Raw genomic sequence first — 19,553 nt, forward strand, 5'->3', positions numbered from 1 at the left:
ATGGAGGCATCCTGAGTCAGCAGTATGTCAGTGTCATTCTGTCTCTATGTCATAGCATCGCTTGCAGCAGAATGGAGATGGTCCAGAAAGTTATGCGCCCCCCGACAATTAAATATTTAACAACAACCGACAATCGCTTAAACATTATTACCGTCTTGCGGCCAACAATTAGAAATCTCCTAATTGTACAGAGACTCTTACACACTTACAGAAACATAGAGAATATATTATTTATCTCAAGGAAGATCAGCGCATATTTTAAGACTTAGGGGCCTATTTAATAATTATCCGGTCTCTGCACCATTAAGTATCATCTGTCATCGCAACAATGACAGTTGACATTTCGGAGCAATTTAATATACAAGTCAATTCGGGGCAGTGCCTCCTATAGGAGTCTGTGGCAGCGATGACTTGTTTTAATGAAGACCGTGGGTCGCACGTGCGCAGTTGCCATTTGTGTTAAACGGCGCAGGGGAGAGCACAAAGACTGCCGGAGAATGATCCAAAGATCCCTTTACTGCGATACTCTCCCCATAGGATTGAATGGCTAACGCCATCTGAAGATGACGTTGACCATCGGGGTCAAGCTCCGAAAAGCAAATCTTTTCATGGTTTGGTAAAATTGCCCAGACCGCAGTCTCCATTGTGTATTATGGGGACTGCGGTTTAATGTGGTACTTTGCCTAATGCAGGAGAAATCTCCATTCTTAAATTAACATTTTATTTAAAAATGCCTAAACCATGCGGAAAAAGCAGTCTCCGCATGGTTTAGGGCTTCATAAAGAGGCCCCTGTATAGCACAATCATGCATTTGTTTTAAAATGCACGTAATTTGAGTATATCTACGCACACATTCAACATGGAGAAGATCCGAAGAGCTGAAGATCCGAAGATATGAAGATCCGTGCACTGATGAATATGGCTGTAAGTCGGCTCTGCTCTACTAGACAGGACACTGCAGGATACATCCAATATATATGAGGTATATAAATTCTCAAAAGAACGCACAGAGAAATAAAAAAATGTAATTACTGGAACCTGTTAATAATATAGGCATTGATGATAAAACGTAGGAAAATAAAAAAAAATATATATATGATTTCCCCCATGAAATACATTTATTAGGATGTTATTAATGTCTAATGTACATAGAATAAAATTTTACAGTTGCCCCTGATTGCAAACACATGTCCTAGCATGCATACACAGCCGTCGTCACTAGTAATCGGCACTTAGACCAGACCTGTAGCCGGTGTAAGAGGAAAGACTAGTCACAAAGAAATGCCCAGAGGTTGGATCGGTTGTGGCTGCATACGCTCCAGTTTGGCACCCCGACTGTACATTGACTACGGCCAAACACCCATTCTCACCCCCGAAATTGTAGGCTATAGTATGTGTCCTTTGAAGAGAACTTTGCTGCGTTCTGTGGTGTATCGCCCGGTTCTGGGCATGCACAGAGAGATTTTGTGGATGATACGCACACAAAAAACGCCAGCTACGCTCCTTGATGAATAAGGTCCTTACAGTGTTAATTCGTAATAATTCGCCACAACATCATCTGTTGTGTGATCTAGATGCAAATGTACTCTGGCTGTGCTTAATCAGTTCATGAGCAAAAGAAAAGCTTTCATTGACTTTGTAAAAATCCAAAACTTATTAGGAATCTTTTTTCCCACCCAGAGCAAAAGTAAATGATGGCGGACATAGGCATACCTTACAACACTGGCGCTGGGCAACTCAGGACAGTATATCCGCCAGTGGCGGAACTGCCATTGGTGCAGCAAGTGGGGTGCACCAGGGCCCATGGAGATAATGGGGCCTGCTGCACGAGGAACTAGCTAGCTGTGGGCCCTGGTTCTCTCCTCCCCACTTCCCTGTACCAGGGCAAACAGCTCGCTAGTCCCACCTCTGATATGCGCACATTTGAAAAGGGACATGATCAAGCCATGCTGGAAACGTTGCCACATCACGTTGGGGTGGGCCCCGTACCCCATGGGCATTCCCCTGGTTTATGAAGCATTAGACCATCCCAACTCTCCTCCTCTTTCCCTAAAAACACCCTTTCAGCGATGAGTGGGGGGCGTATTGTAAAAGTTCTGGATGTCCATTGATGATGATGAAGATATGTATGGGTGACAAGTAATAAAAAACAATATTAGTGATTTGTGTTTCAGTTTCCTAGACTTTCAAATATCTTAGCTCAGTCATATAAATATCACAGTGCGTGTTTAAATTACCGGAATATACTTGATACCAACTGCCCCAAAATGGTCTGTTTTATAAATGCCTTATTTTCACTCTAATTGTGCCAAATAATTGTCTGCCTTATAAACACCACTTTTTGATTGTTGACCAATGGTTTTGCAGATCTACTAAAGCTGGCGCTATATAAATAAATGTTGATGATGATGTTGATGATCTACTAATGCTGTCATTACATTTAGTGAATAGGTCACCAACTGAAGTTTGAAAGCATTTTCTCATCCCTATATTCAAACACAGTGCCGGGTATTTACTGCTATTGCTCATAGGAGCAAATCTGCAGTACAACCTTAGCAACCAATCAGCAACAAGCTTTTATTTGTCCAGTGCAAGTTAGACATTGAAAGCAAACTTATGATTGGTTGCTATAGTTTTAGCGCAGATTTGTCCATTTTCGGTAATATTAGTAAGTAACCTTATCTGCCATTAACTAACACAGATAGCTGTCCTGAAGGGGGAGATGAAAGCAAGGTAGTCACAATGCTCAAAGTAGCCTGAAACATGACTGATAACGTAGTGCTAAGACACAGTGCTAGATTTACTAAAACTTCTAATCAGGAAAAGTGCAGATGTTGCCCATGGCAACCAATCAGATTCTAGCTATTATTTATCTAGTGCATGCTAAAAATCTAATTGGTTGCTATGGGCAACACCTCCAGTGTTCCTTTTTAGAATGTTCATTAAATCCACTCAGATTTGCATGTACTGTAGCAATATATTACAAAAACTAAAGTAATCGTTTAACTTTGGGACAAGTTATGCTTTAATTTGCTACACTAGACTATATCCATCTAATCAAACTATTGACTGAATTAACCTATAAAACTTTACAATCCATAACTTCAAACTTCCTCTTTTGCAGAATGTTCCTTTATTTGTTGTTCTAACCATAGATTCAGTGAGAAGTATATATTCAGAAGATGGACCCCGAAATAGAATTCTATTACTCCCCTATCTACAGTTTCTATGATAGTTGTGCCTCAGTGACCTAGGTAAAAAAAAAAAAAAAGTGAAAACTTACATGGATAATTGTCAAACTAAAAAAAATATCATACAGTACTCAGCGGTCTATTTACTAAGGTGCGATCAGCCACTGAATGGTTCAATGCAGGAGAAATCATACATTTCTCCTGCCATAACCCATTTCTTGACGCAGACCCCATATATCAATATGGGGACTGCAGAGTTATCCGATTTATTAACTCGTAAAAAGTTATGCTTTTCGCATCAAGGCAGCACCATCTCAGGATCGTGTTACCTGTTATCTCCAATGGGAACAAGTTGAAGCCTCTTCGTCTGTGCTGGAACAGTGGAAGTGCCATGCTCACAGCGCGTCCCTCATTCACCGTCAGCGTTAAATATTTGCTGCAGTCCCTCTGACTTTTGTACGCAAAACCAGTCCCCATAGGTTTTTGGAACTTGTCCGCAATGGCTAACACCATCTGAAGATGCCATTAGCCATTGAAGCCTATGGGGAGAACATTGCAGTAAAGGGATCTATCTTCAGATCCCACAGCGCAGCTCACCTGCTCTCACTTCCCCTCCACAAATATGTCTCTGCGCACGTGTGACCTTGCGCAAAACAACTTTGCCATAGTGACCGGAGAGGAGAGCCAGACAACGGGTCAGCATGGTGGCTCAGTGGTTAGCACTTCTGCCTTACAGCACTGGGGTCATGAGTTCAGTTCCCAACCATGGCCTTATCTGTGAGGATCTGTGTTTGTATGTTCTCCCCGTGTTTGCATGGGTTTCCTCCGGGTGCTCCGGTTTCCTCCCAAACTCCAAAAACACATTGGTAGGTTAATTGGCTGCTAACAAATTGACCCCTAGTGTGTGTATATGTTAGGGAATTTAGACTGTAAGCCCCAATGGGGCAGGGACTGATGTGAGGGAGTTCTCTCTGTACAGCGCTGCGGAATTAGTGGCGCTATATAAATAAATGGTAATAGTAATAAGGTAAGTGAAGTAATAGACGGGACAGCCTCCTATCTATCGCACGTGCTGCCCCGGGATGATTGGATCCAAAAAAATCATCTGACATCATCTCGATGACAGATGATAATTAAAGAAGCAAAACCCTATTAATTAATAAATATGCCCCTAAATTGCATACATTACATGCATATACATATTATAATTACTAGGGCACTGAAGTTATAACTAATTGGACCATTTAACCTGTATTATGTAGTGATGAGCTACAAGGAAGTCAGTTAGTAATCCATGGGGGTTTTCAGGACAGTTGCTTGGAATAAATAAGAAAACCTTGTTCCAGTTGATGCTAACAGTGTAGTTCAGGCTGTATTTGAGTAGGGGGGATACCTGTGGATGTTGCCCACATTCTGCCAGTCTGTGCATCTAGCTGTATAGTTACATTGCAGTTCTTTCTCACTCACTCAGCCTCCCCCCCACCTCTCTCTCTCCTGCCCCCATCCTCAGCCGCTTGCAGAGTCATCGGCTGCTTTTTCCGGAGACTTTGGCTGGCAGCCCCGGATCTCTGCAGCGAGCGCTTGTCCTCGCATGAACCCAGAGGAGGCTGCCAAGGAGTTCAGAGCGCGGGCTACGGGAGGTAAGCGGCCTCCCACAGCAGACAGCGGCGAGCCTGGGATACAGGGGGAGAGAGAGGCAGATACATACACACAATCATTACACATAATCAGACTCTTCACAAAACACTAATACAGGTACGTGCGTAAAGTTGGCGCAAATATCCTGGCGCACCCGCAAGGCGCAAAGGTAAGCGAAAAGCATTCCAGCCAAGGACCAGAATAAAGCAGCGGTCCTTTGAGTGGGCGGGAGAGGGGGGTTGTTGGGGAAGGGGGGCAAGGGGACGAGCTGTACTACAGCTGCAGACACTGGAGCCAGGGGAGGGGGAGAGATGTAAATGATGCCGAGTTAGCTACGCCAAAAAATGCGCACAGGGAAAGTGGGGCAACAAGTGGCCCCATCCGATGTTGTGGATGTGCCCTGTACAGAGCGCCCCCCAGAGGCAGCAAATTAGCGACAGAATCGATATTTGTTTTACAACCACTGTTTTCTTTGAATGTTCTGCTTTGCCATTTGTCTGGTCCCCAATTCTGGATGTTTCCTGGGTCAGGACCATTGCATAAAGACAGCTCTATAATATTTATGATTTCACTCTTTCTCTCTCACGCTGTATATATGTCAGTATACATTACAAAGCTGCATGAAAGCCGCTGCATTGCAGAGATTACTGATTGCTCTATGGCTGGTTAGGTGTTGATGTTTGGACCACCTTAGTAGGCCAGTTACCTATCCCAGAGGCAACTGTATTCATGGACAATATAACTAAGTAGTTCTGTGTACTAAGGTGATCTACTCTGGGGCAGGTAATAGATGGATGGAGGCATATTAATTAGATAGATGTCAGAGATTGACAGATATGAAATAGATAAATAGATATGATATAGATATATAGGAGATAGATTTGATATATAGGAGGTAGTTAGCTATAAGATATACATGAGCAAGATAGATGATCGATATATATTATATAGATTTGAAATGTAGATAGATGATAGATAGATAGATATGCAATATATATGAAATATCGATAGATATGATATATAAATATGAGATAGATACATAGATAGATAGATATGAAATATAGATAGATATGAGATAGATAGATGATAGATATATAAGAGATATATAGATAGATAGATATGAAACATGGATAGATATGAGATGGATATGAAATATAGACAGATAATATGAAATAGATAGATATGAGATAGATACTTAGTATTATATAATATAGACATAGATATATAAATAAATATGAGATTAAAAGATAAATATAAACATAGAAATATATGAGATCGATAGATATGAGAGACATATAGATATAGATATTGTACAAATGAAATTTTATAGCGTATTAAACTAATTATATATATATATATATATATATATATATATATATATATATATATATATATATTTGTTCTTCTTGTATTAATAATATAAATCCAAGTGTCTCCTTAGGTCCAGTTGTGGTGGCCGCGTGTGGGTATGTTAAACACCAGGGGTCATTATTCTTCCAAACTTTGGATAAGATTCCTCAGGCAGGATCCCCTGAGGAAGGCACTTAGCTCTGTAATAACTCCTGTATTGCGTAAAGGCAGAAAATTGTTGATTAATTCCCTCATAACCTCATGGACCCATAAACCGGTCATTGCGGATAAGACTCGGCATCTGATTTCAATGGGATGCTGGAAATACGTTTCAGGGAAAAACCCTAAATTACTCAGGCCATAGTGTTAGGAAACAGTGCAGTGAATGGACGGTCTAGTGGTGGACGTGGAACGTCCTTTAAATCCAAATGAATCATTAACCTAGGAAATGACCCAACAACAAGCCTTTTGTGAAATCATCATTAACACTTTAAGTGCCAGGAGCACGGATGACGGTGGGGATTTATCCATCACCCACCGTTATCTTTTACGGATTCAGTGGCTGTATGTATAAGCAGTGTCCTGTCTGTTGTGCAACCCCAAGTCTCAGCATGCCCTCTGAGACTTGTAGTTTCACAACACAAGCGAAACAGGTTGCCTAAGTTAATGGTTTAACATTTTCTGCACTTTTTTGTACCCTGATGATACCTAGTGTTGATTTTCTGCAGATAAAACTTTCACTTTGCCTGTTCTTCCTCCCATCTGTGTCTATTTGTCCGTCCAGGGCGCAGTTTTACAGGAATTAGCAGTTCTAAGGCCGTTTTTCCTCCCAGTCTCCTCACTTGTGCTCTCCCGCTCTGAGAGAGGACATTTGAGGTGAACCACACAAGACTCCCACGCTTTAGATCCGAGATCTCACCAGCGGCGCTCAGAACAAGCTGCTGAAATAAAACAAGTACATCTCTCTAAAGAGCAGTTTAAAATTGTGAGCCTTGTAATTTGTACCCACAAATTAGGAGCTGAGACTGCTGACAACCTCCCCCCCCCCCCCCCCCCCCAGGGCTAAGAAAGTCACAAGGATGGCTCTCTATAGAGAAACAAACCTGCTTTAAAATAAATTATATATATATATATATATATATATTCTGCCCGAAATGTGTGTCTGAGAGGAAGGGACAGCCATTCTGCATCCTGCCCCAATTTGTTTATACCCCTCATATACTAGGGAGAAGCCACCATTGTATCTGCACCAGCAGAACGCCACTGAGCCAATAATATGATTATCTCTGAGAATCTCTCCAGAGAGACATCTATCCTCAGATGACACCGATATTCTCAGCTGTTTTTTTCTCTTTTCCAACGTGTTTCTGACATATAAGCTGGAAGCCGCAGTGAAGTGACAAGTTTCTTAAAGGCACAGTTAAATATGGTGATGATTATGGGATTTCTACGATGGCCCATATAGTGATCCCTGTCTATGTGCATACTATAGGGAATCGTTTGAGTTATGTGTTACTCAGTGGATGTTGCCGTGTGCTGCGTATGGTGTAGTAGAGTATTATAGTGTGTACTATAATGTAGTGGACGTTCTGTACTGTAAGTGGATGTTGCTGTATGTTATGTATAGTATAGCGGATGTAGTCATGGGTCTTGTATAGAGAGAGAAATGTACCAGATATATCCCTTATGACTCTAGGATGTCATCATCACTGTCATATATATATATATATATATATATATATATATATATATATATATATATATATATATATATATATATATATATATATCTCTATATATATCTATACAGTACTTATATCAGTGACACCACTTAACTATTCACGTTATTTGCAGAACTGCAGAGATACAAACAAGTAGACAGAGAGAGGAAAGCATGATAGATAGACAAATAGATAGATAGATACATAGATAGACAGGTAGATATATAGATAGTAGATCGATAGATGGAGAGATAGATATGAGACAGATAGATAGATATTAGATAAATAGATAGATGGATATGAGACAGATAGATATTAGATAGATATGAGATAGATACATAGATAGATAGATGGATATGAGACATATAGATAGATATGAGATAGATAGATAGATATGAGATAGATAGATAGATAGATGGATATGAGACAGATAGATATTAGATAGATATGAGATAGATACATAGATAGATAGATGGATATGAGACATATAGATAGATATGAGATAGATAGATAGATAGATAGATAGATAGATAGATATGAGACAGATAGATAGATATAGATAGATAGATATGAGATAGATAGATAGATAGATAGATAGATAGATAGATAGATAGATAGATAGATATGAGACAGATAGATAGATATAGATAGATAGATAATTATATTAGACTAATATTTTGTTTCTCTCTCTGTTCTCTCTCTATATTGTAGCTAAGCAACATTCTGCTTTTTTATACCCAGTTGTTGTATTATTTTATGTTTGTCAGATGAACATTTCAAGTTGCGTGTTTGTACCAGATTTATTTTATTTAACTTCCAAATACACATCTAATATTTTGCAATATATGCACAACCTCTGGTTCACTATTGGGTGTGGCGTGCGCACGTTCTCCCCGCGTACATGGGTGTGGTGCACACGTTCTCCCCGCGTACATGGGTGTGGCGTGCACGTTCTCCCCGCGTACATGGGTGTGGCGTGCGCACGTTCTCCCCGCGTACATGGGTGTGGCGTGCGCACGTTCTCCCCGCGTACATGGGTGTGGCGCGCACGTTCTCCCCGCGTACATGGGTGTGGCGTGCACGTTCTCCCCGCGTACATGGGTGTGGCGTGCACGTCCTCCCCGCGTACATGGGTGTGGCGTGCACGTCCTCCCCGCGTACATGGGTGTGGCGTGCGCGTTCTCCCCGCGTACATGGGTGTGGCGTGCGCGTTCTCCCCGCGTACATGGGTGTGGCGTGCGCGTTCTCCCCGCGTACAGGGGTGTGGTGTGCGCGTTCTCCCCGCGTACATGGGTGTGGCGTGCACGTTCTCCCCGCGTACATGGGTGTGGCGTGCACGTTCTCCCCGCGTACATGGGTGTGGCGTGCGCGTTCTCCCCGCGTACATGGGTGTGGTGTGCGCGTTCTCCCCGCGTATATGGGTGTGGTGTGCGCTCTCCCCTTGTATATGGGTGTGGTGTGTACGCTCTCCCCGTGTATATGGGTGTGGTGTGTACGCTCTCCCCGTGTATATGGGTGTGGTGTGCACGTTCTCCCCGCGTACATGGGTGTGGCGTGCACGTTCTCCCCGCGTACATGGGTGTGGCGTGCGCGTTCTCCCCGCGTACATGGGTGTGGCGTGCGCGTTCTCCCCGCGTACATGGGTGTGGCGTGCGCGTTCTCCCCGCGTACATGGGTGTGGTGTGCGCGTTCTCCCCGCGTACATGGGTGTGGCGTGCACGTTCTCCCCGCGTACATGGGTGTGGTGTGCGCGTTCTCCCCGCGTATATGGGTGTGGTGTGCACGTTCTCCCCGCGTACATGGGTGTGGCGTGCACGTTCTCCCCGCGTACATGGGTGTGGCGTGCACGTTCTCCCCGCGTACATGGGTGTGGCGTGCACGTTCTCCCCGCGTACATGGGTGTGGCGTGCACGTTCTCCCCGCGTACATGGGTGTGGCGTGCACGTTCTCCCCGCGTACATGGGTGTGGTGTGCGCGTTCTCCCCGCGTATATGGGTGTGGTGTGCGCTCTCCCCTTGTATATGGGTGTGGTGTGTACGCTCTCCCCGTGTATATGGGTGTGGTGTGTACGCTCTCCCCGTGTATATGGGTGTGGTGTGCGCTCTCCCCTTGTATATGGGTGTGGTGTGTACGCTCTCCCCGTGTATATGGGTGTGGTGTGCGCTCTCCACGTGTATATGGGTGTGGTGTGCGCTCTCCACGTGTATATGGGTGTGGTGTGTACGCTCTCCCCGTGTATATGGGTGTGGTGTGCGCTCTCCACGTGTATATGGGTGTGGTGTGCGCTCTCCCCTTGTATATGGGTGTGGTGTGTACGCTCTCCACGTGTATATGGGTGTGGTGTGTGCGCTCTCCCCGTGTATATGGGTGTGGTGTGCGCTCTCCCCGTGTATATGGGTGTGGTGTGCGCTCTCCACGTGTATATGGGTGTGGTGTGCGCGCTCTCCACGTGTATATGGGAGTGGTGTGTACGCTCTCCACGTGTATATGGGTGTGGTGTGCGCTCTCCCCGTGTATATGGGTGTGGTGTGCGCTCTCCACGTGTATATGGGTGTGGTGTGCGCGCTCTCCACGTGTATATGGGAGTGGTGTGCGCGCTCTCCACGTGTATATGGGTGTGGTGTGCGCTCTCCACGTGTATATGGGTGTGGTGTGCGCGCTCTCCACGTGTATATGGGAGTGGTGTGCGCGCTCTCCACGTGTATATGGGTGTGGTGTGTACGCTCTCCCCGTGTATATGGGTGTGGTGTGCGCTCTCCACGTGTATATGGGTGTGGTGTGCGCGCTCTCCACGTGTATATGGGAGTGGTGTGCGCGCTCTCCACGTGTATATGGGTGTGGTGTGTACGCTCTCCACGTGTATATGGGAGTGGTGTGTACGCTCTCCCGTGTATATGGGTGTGGTGTGTGCGCTCTCCCGGTGTATATGGGTGTGGTGCGTACGCTCTCCACGTGTATATGGGTGTGGTGCGTACGCTCTCCACGTGTATATGGGTGTGGTGCGTACGCTCTCCACGTGTATATGGGGGTGGTGTGTACGCTCTCCCGTGTATATGGGTGTGGTGTGTACGCTCTCCCCGTGTATATGGGTGTGGTGTGCACGTTCTCCCCGTGTATATGGGTGTGGTGTGTACGCTCTCCCCGTGTATATGGGTGTGGTGCGTACGCTCTCCCCGTGTATATGGGTGTGGTGCGTACGCTCTCCCCGTGTATATGGGTGTGGTGCGTACGCTCTCCCCGTGTATATGGGTGTGGTGTGTGCGTTCTCCACGTGTATATGGGTGTGGTGTGTACGCTCTCCCCGTGTATATGGGTGTGGTGTGTACGCTCTCCCCGTGTATATGGGTGTGGTGTGTACGCTCTCCCCGTGTATATGGGTGTGGTGTGCGCGTTCTCCCCGCGTATATGGGTGGGGTGTGTGCGTTCTCCACGTGTATATGGGTGTGGTGTGTGCGTTCTCCACGTGTATATGGGTGTGGTGTGTACGCTCTCCCCGTGTATATGGGTGTGGTGTGCGCGTTCTCCACGTGTATATGGGTGTGGTGTGTACGCTCTCCATGTGTATATGGGGGTGGTGTGTACGCTCTCCACGTGTATATGGGTGTGGTGTGCGCGTTCTCCACGTGTATATGGGTGTGGTGTGTACGCTCTCCACGTGTATATGGGTGTGGTGTGTACGCTCTCCACGTGTATATGGGTGTGGTGTGTACGCTCTCCACGTGTATATGGGTGTGGTGTGTACGTTCTCCACGTGTATATGGGGGTGGTGCGTACGTTCTCCACGTGTATATGGGGGTGTCTACATGTGCTCTGGTTAGGTTAAATGGCTTCTGATAGGGATTCAGAGCCTGATGCTGAGTTGGAGCAAAGCAAAGAAAAGGAGCAAATTTGCATCTTGGCAAAACCATGTTGCATTGGGGGGAGGTAAATTTGAAATGTGGGGACAGATTTATAGTTGGGATTCGGCATGTCATAGATCAACTTTAATTTCAGTGTAAAAATAAAGCTATCAAATATCTGTGTGCTACATGAAAACAGCCAGTATTTTCCTTGCGTGCAAAAAAAAAATAATTTGTATCCCTTGCATTGTAACATGGTTTGTCCAGATGCAAATGTACTCCAATATACATATATACATATATATTTATTATAGAGAGAGAGAGAGAGAGAGAGAGAGAGAGAGAGAGAGAGATTTGAGAAAGGCAAATAAATAGATATGAGATAGACGGATATGAGATATATAAATAATAGATAGATAAATAGATAGGAGATAGATACACAGATAGATAGATTGATATGAGATAGATACACAGATAGATAGATTGATATGAGATAGATACACAGATAGATACATAGATATGAGATAGATAGATAGATATGAGCTACATAGAGATAGATAGATAGGTATGAGATAGATAGATAGATAATTAGATAGATATATAGATAGAAGCTACATAGAGATAGATAGATAGATATGAGCTACATAGATAAGAGATAGGTAGATAGATATGAGATAGATTGATTGATATGAGATAGATAATTAGATAGATACATAGATATATAGATAGATAGAAGCTACATAGATAAGAGATAGGTAGATAGTTGAATATAAGAAATATAGATAAGCAGATAGATAAATAAATACATTTGTACTATATTGTAGAAATAACTTTAGCAGATATTTTTTTTACAGTCAATTGTTGATATTTTGTTACTCTCTGTTCTTTCTCTATTTTGTATCTAAGCAACATTGTGCTTTGTTTCTTCTTGCCAGTTATTATTGTATTTTTGTCAGATGAAACACTTTAATTTGCATGTTGCTGCCAGATTGATTTCATTTCACTTCCAAATAAACCTCTAATATTTTGCAATATGTGCTCAACCTCCGGTTCACTATTGATCGCACATAACGTGTACCAGGAGCCGTGGGGCATACGTGTGACTTCCGTGTTATACAAATTCGATGACATTATTCTTTAATTAAGTTTCACCATGTGCTGCCCAGCGGGTTAGAGTTTAAAAATGGACCATCCTGCAGGGGTAATTTCCTGTAAAACACAGAAAATAGCAATTCCGTTTTAGTGAATTATTAAACTGACCTTTCTACACTAGTAACCCTTCACTCCCAAACATTTATCTGCTGCTTCCCTCATCATGACGACAGTAAGCTTCAACCAATAGTTTTGAGAATGAGATTTTATTATATAAAGATCTGTTTCCTAATGTCAGAGGCAAGAAAGAGGAGAGGAGATTAACCCTACTCTGGTTAATATGTGTCCCTTAAGCTGATGTAGAACTGCAAGTCCCAGCATGTATCTTACAGTTCTTTAACCACTGGAGATGCCAAACCTTGTTTCTTGTTTTTACACAAATATATATATATATATATATATATATATATATATATATATAGTTGTATAATGAGGCTTGTGATTGCTTTATTATAATATGAGAGGTGTGTATTGCGCTAAAGTAATTTCGTAGAGGTTACCATTTCAGTTTCCTTTTGCTGCTACATGGGTAGCAAAGATAGGAAGGTCTGGGGGATATATTGCAATACAGGGTTAAAAAGGAAGACAGTTAAGGGTCTAATAATGACCCAACGCATATTGCTCATGTTAGTCATTATTTCTTATAGCAAGGATAAGAAATTATTAATTAAAGTGGCAATTTATTAAAGTTGATTAGCCGAGACAGAGGTTCCGATAGAGCCTAAGCCAGCAAATACTGTATAGAATCCTTTAGTATATTTTACTCATAGGCTCTTGTGGGCTTGACCAATTGGCGATGGGGAGGAGCACAGAGCCTGCCAGGGAGGAATCCGATGCCCTCCCCATAGTATATAACGACTAAAGCTGTCTTCAGGCGGCGTTAGTTGTTGGGGGTCAGGCTCCGAATTTCGGTGCTTGGTAAATCAGGTATTTTTGCAGTCCCCATAGACACCTATGGGCAGGCCCGGCGCTCCCATTAGGCAACCTTAGGCAGTTGCCTAGGGCGCCGGGACCTGCAGGGCGCCGCTGACTAGATTAGAAAATCTAGTCAGCGGTTCGGGAACGTAGTGCAGCGGCGGCGGGGTTCCGCCGCTGTTTTTCAATGTCCGCGGCGCATCTCACACAAGATCACTGACTGACGTCAGTGATCATGTGATAGTCTGTCCGGCGGCGCCTCTAAAGTATCACACTGTCTGTCACTGAATAAAGTTGTTCCCGACGGCCCCCTCCCCTCCCAGCATGCATCGCGAGGAGCAGCTAGAGGAAGCAAAAATCAAATTATTTATTTATTTAGTGTGTTTGGGGGGGCGGGGGCGCGGCGGCGAAATTTTGCCTAGGGCGCCGTGAACCCTAGCACCGGCCCTGTCTATGGGGACTGCATTTACGTTTGAAGAGGCTGTAACGGGAGCCGGCAAGCTGGCCCACGCATTTGCAAATTGACCCCAGACTGACCTGGTAAGTGGTAAGACGTGTACCTAACTGTGTCCTGCTTTCATGTAGAGTTGAGTGCAATACACACTGAAATCGGAAGTGTAAATTGCATCCTGTAATTTAAATAGGGTGCCAAAGTTGCGTGGATCTTTAAATCAGAATACTATGCAAATTGCACATACACACCTCTTCATCTGCCTTATGGGCCGGTGTGGTGTGCATGATACACTTAAGTGTATCAGTCAGAGCGGGCCTGTAAACAGATAAAATAGTAAATGCATTCATGTAAAATAAAAATTGTGCCCCCACTCCCCAAATCAGCACTAGGGTTGGTTATGCTGTTTGGAGTGGGTGCACACCTTTTTTTTTTTTTATTAAATTATTTTATTACTCCTTTTTGTAACACAGCAAGGTCTGTTGAACCAGGAGAAAGCACCTGCAAAAGATACGTCTCCTAGAGTCCTATCTGCGGCTGCTTTCAACTCAGCCTAGCATGTAAAGAGCATGAATACACTGTTACATTGCTAGGCTCGCCGACTACCTTCCACGTTCCACCCCTATAAGTGCAGAGAGGTGCAAGAAGGAGACCAGTCTCAGTTCAAGTTCAAACTGAGACATATCCTTAGCTAAAAGTGCTTTTTGCACTCATGAGTTGGACTTGTGTCCGGCTATACATCAGGCCCATAATAAGCTATTGCCATCTGACATGCTTGGTTGTGCTTGGCTCTACAAGATGTTCACTATATTTTCAGTACCACCAAGATCACTCTTACTTAAAATCATTTTTCTGGGTACTAAAACTTACTGGAACAACTCCTCATACTTAAAGTATAACTTCTGCTTGAAATTGCCTGTTGAAAATCATACACACACTTGTTGCTGCCATGTGACCGATAGATTGGGAACAATCGATATTGGCAACCTCTGTAACCATGGAAACCATCAGTGCAGTCCAGTTTATTTCCATGGTTACAAATGCTTGTGAGAAAGGTCAGTTATTCACAACGTTATTTGTGACATGCATTTGAGTTTTCAACAATTCATTTCAGGCATATATCCAACTTCAGGTATCAAGAGTTGTTCCAAAAATTTGTAGCCCCCACAATAAGCATCTTAATTAGGCAAAATTAGGCATTTTTGACTTTAGGCTCAGAAATTCCTTGGTTGGCTCATTATCAACCTGTCTGATTAATATCTGTTAATATCATCCTATATCTTGTATTATTATACAAGTATAATGTATTATCATATAAGTATTATCCCATCTGGTGCACATTATCCCGTCTGCTTGTCTGGCGCTCTTGCTGGAGCATCTGTTAACGTCAGCCTCGGTGGTGCAGCGATTCTTATCGACTAGTGTGGTGCACCTGTTACTGTTGGCTTCTGTGTTGCACCTGTTTCTATCTAGTTGTTTAAATCACCTGTTACCAATGGTCTACTTGGTGCACATGTTAGTATTAAGTTGATTGACTCAAATTTTTGGCTTTTGTGGTGCACTTGGTAATCTGAACATGTTCCGTGCCCCCGTTGCCGTTAGCTTTTTTAATTTACCTGTAATTAGCGTTAGGTTGTGCGCACTTCTTACCGTCAGACTGTTTTGGGGCCTTTGGCTGGTGCAACTGTTGCTATCAGCTTGTCTCACTCACCTGTTAGTGTCAACCTTCCTGGCGCACCTGGTAGTATTGTTCGTCTGCTCTTATCACCTTGGCTGGCGCACCTATCATCTGGTGTGTTTGACTTGCTCTTGGTGATTTCTATGGAGCATCTATCATTATCTGCTTGTCTGGTGCACTTGATAGTCTCAGTCGGTGAGGTGCAGGAGTTACCACCAGCTTGCCTAGTAATTATCGGCAGGTTGGTTGGACCGGCTCCTGTTGGTTTGTCTGATGCACCTGTAATTGTCAATTGTTCTCACTGCAGTCAGGTTCTCTTGTTTAATTCACCTGTTACTGTTTTTGCGGAGTTATTCTTTTACTATTGGCTTCTGTGGTGCACTTGGGGACATCAATTCGTTTGGTGCACCTGCTGCTATTGTTTTATGTGTTTGACTTGTCTGATGCTTATATAAATATACATTACTGCCAAATTCTCCAGGGCATCTCTCACTTCTGGCTTGTCTGTTACTGTTGTCTGGTATAGCTGTTGTCAGCATATCTGTTAGTACAAGACCATTTGTTGCATAAGCAACTGTTACCTGGTCTTTTGCATCTGCTCTTGGCGTGTCTGGTGCCCTCGTGAACATACGTGATCATGGACGGTTCCAGCATGAACGGATCTCAGAAAAGGAATCAATAGATCACTGTGAGGACTGGACTGTGCCAAGGACTGCTCACTTTGGACCTCATTTAGAGTCGGACAGAAAGTCCGTGTAAGTAGTGTAGGAGTGGGAGTGTGCCGCAGCTTGGTCGGGTATTACGAGACGCAAGCAATACCAGTTGCGTCCCACTCGTAATACCCTACCAAGCTGCGAGCAGTTCCTGCAGCTAGCTAACTACTTGCGCCACCTAATTCCTGCTGCACAGTTTTAGCCCTTTTTGACGTGTGTTGCGTCTGCACTTCACTGTGTCTAGGATTTACTTACGGGTCACAACTTCACAATACCGCGTTACGCCCTTTCTCTCGTAGTGAGCCGCAAGCTTGTTATGGTGCTTGCTGCACATGCGTGATAGTGGATTTTTGTTCAATGCGCCTAAAACGCACTTTGCGTCCTTTGTGTTCACCTTCTGGACAACACAGCACAAGTCAATAACCCAGGCATTATACAATCACCTGTACCCATAGTCTCAACCAGGGGTGGAACACTATTTCACCGGGCTCCACAGCAATATTTGAAGGGGGGGCCTGGTGATGAATCCATTCCCCCGTGGCCGACGCACAGCAGAATCTGAGCATGTGCAGTGTAGTCTTGCGTCGGCTTCACTGCGTTTGCGCCGAAATGATAGTGGCAGGAAATACCATTGTTACATGGGGAAAAAAATCCAGTTTTTTTTAACATAAATCACTGTTTCAGTCTATAAGAAGATTGTTGGTATTTACCGCTTTATCTTGTTTTGTTTTCTTCAGGCTGCTATAAATGGTTTATGATTCTGGACTACCATGACAACCACAGTCACATGGCACCTGATGTAGTGAGCAGAGAGGCTTGGAATGCCCCTCTGAGCTCTGTGCCATCCTCCTCCCCCCTCCACCATCACATGCCGACAGCTGTGAACCTGTGTCTGTGTAGCAGACTGCAGCTGTGTCTGGAAAACATTTTTGTTTGTCAACCAGAGCGCTTTTGAAACGGAGATAATGATTTGTAGGAGGATAGTTAAGAGATCAGATGCATGCATAATTGTTACTTAAGTTGCTATTTAAAGAAGAACCTAAATAAATCATTATATGTGGGATTGCTGCTGCTTTAATAAACCTTTTTGACATTTATAGTACCGGCAGCTGTATTCAAGCAGGGATTGTTAAATTCACATATCACAATATGTTACTCTGGTCATCTGTGTTAATTCATCCCCGATCTCACCAGTAGCACCCAAGTCACAGATTAATATAATCAAAACTTCTGCACAATTTTTAAGGCTATGTTTGTTGAATTTCACCTGGTTGTCTATGTACTAGGGGAAAACATCTCAGAAAGCATTGTCCATTGGATATGACCAAAATGGTGGGTTACCTACAACTTGAGCTGGTCACTTCTGCTAGCACAATACATACATGAAGGGGACACTGCTACCAACTTTTAAGCATGTATATAAGGTTGGGGTGCAGTTTAATTGTGGACAATTCTCAGCACTTAACCTTAGTGAGTTATATAAAAACTTTTGGCCATGTCAGATGTTTACAATTCATCCACCAGAATCCAAGCAGGATAGTTAGTTGCAGATTTTTGTAGAGAATTTTGCTTGATGAATCATGAGACAAATCACATTATCTGTAACCAATGGATCTCTATGGGACCGGCTACACAATTGAATTTTAGACTGTGTAGCTGGTCCCATGGGGATCTTGCGATTTGTCTCATGCAGTTAATGATGTACAACTGACCAATTAACAATCGCTAGTGTAGCCCTAGACTAAAGCCTGCGACACTCATAACTTTTTTGGGGGGCGCTACTGAATGAGCGGTTGCATCTATGTGAAATTACTTTGACTTTTAAACCGCACTCTTTGCAATCCGATCGTTTTCTAATCAGATTGTAAGTCATGAGATGAGTGATTGTTTCCTAAACTTTACAATAGCTAAACACTCTACAATAAAATATATTGCGCTGAGTTGCGCTGAACAGCAATTTATAAAAGTAGCCCTTACTATGGAGTTCTTATTAGGGTAAGCATTTAACTATTTAATGTCCAGATCGCTCACATGAGAGAGAACATTATATGCGACCTAAATATATTTATACAACCAGATTAGGCACAATTATTTAACCTGCAGTCCTAACAATTATAGGACTATACGTAATATATCCGGTGTAATACATGGTGCACTGATATCTGTGACTTCCTATCTGCAATGGTTTCCTGTCTGCAGCTATTATGTAACAGTGTAGGCTGGGGTCATCTCTGTCCTCCTGGAACCTTAAAGACAGACATTATAAAAACTAGTTCCAAAGAAAAGAAGGTGACGTTGCCAACAGCAAGTAATAAAGTGTCTGCGATCATTGTCTAACGTGGGCTAGAAAATCACAGAATCTGACTGGTTGCTATGGCAACACCACTTGTTCTTTTTGCACCTGTTCCCATGAATGTCCCCAAATAAGTCTTCAGTTGTTATATGGAGTTTGCATAGTAATTAGCCTGAATAAAACCTATATGTCTCAAATCTATTTATCTATCCATCTATCCAGATGTTTCATGTTTGTCTATCTATCTGTCTATATATCTAGCATCAATAAAACCTATATGTGTCTATATCTTTCATATCTATCTATCTGTCTATCTATCTATCCATCGCTGTAACTATCTATCACTCTATATATCCATCTATCCCCCTCATGTCCGTCTGTATATGTGTAATATATATATATATATATATATATATATATATATATATATATATATACATATATATATATATATTATATCTATATCTATATCTATATATATTATATCTATATCTATATATATTATATCTATATATATTATATCTATATATATTATATCTATATATATATATATATATATATATATATATATATATATATATATATATATATATATATATATATATATATATA

At 42.9% G+C, this 19,553-nt stretch overlaps 1 long non-coding RNA gene across 1 annotated transcript in view; it reads right to left on the reverse strand.

Annotated features, from left to right (window-relative positions):
- Nucleotides 1-12,633: 12,633 nt before the first annotated feature.
- Nucleotides 12,634-19,553, reverse strand: part of LOC142108827 (uncharacterized) — a 28,409-nt gene continuing 21,489 nt past the window's right edge. Inside the window, exon 3 of the long non-coding RNA XR_012680231.1 lies at nucleotides 12,634-12,948. This is a non-coding gene — a long non-coding RNA (uncharacterized LOC142108827). The remainder of the gene's footprint in view (nucleotides 12,949-19,553) is intronic.

Source organism: Mixophyes fleayi, chromosome 12 (genome assembly GCF_038048845.1).
Source record: "Mixophyes fleayi isolate aMixFle1 chromosome 12, aMixFle1.hap1, whole genome shotgun sequence".
In the NCBI taxonomy this organism is placed as follows: Eukaryota; Metazoa; Chordata; class Amphibia; order Anura; family Limnodynastidae; genus Mixophyes; species Mixophyes fleayi.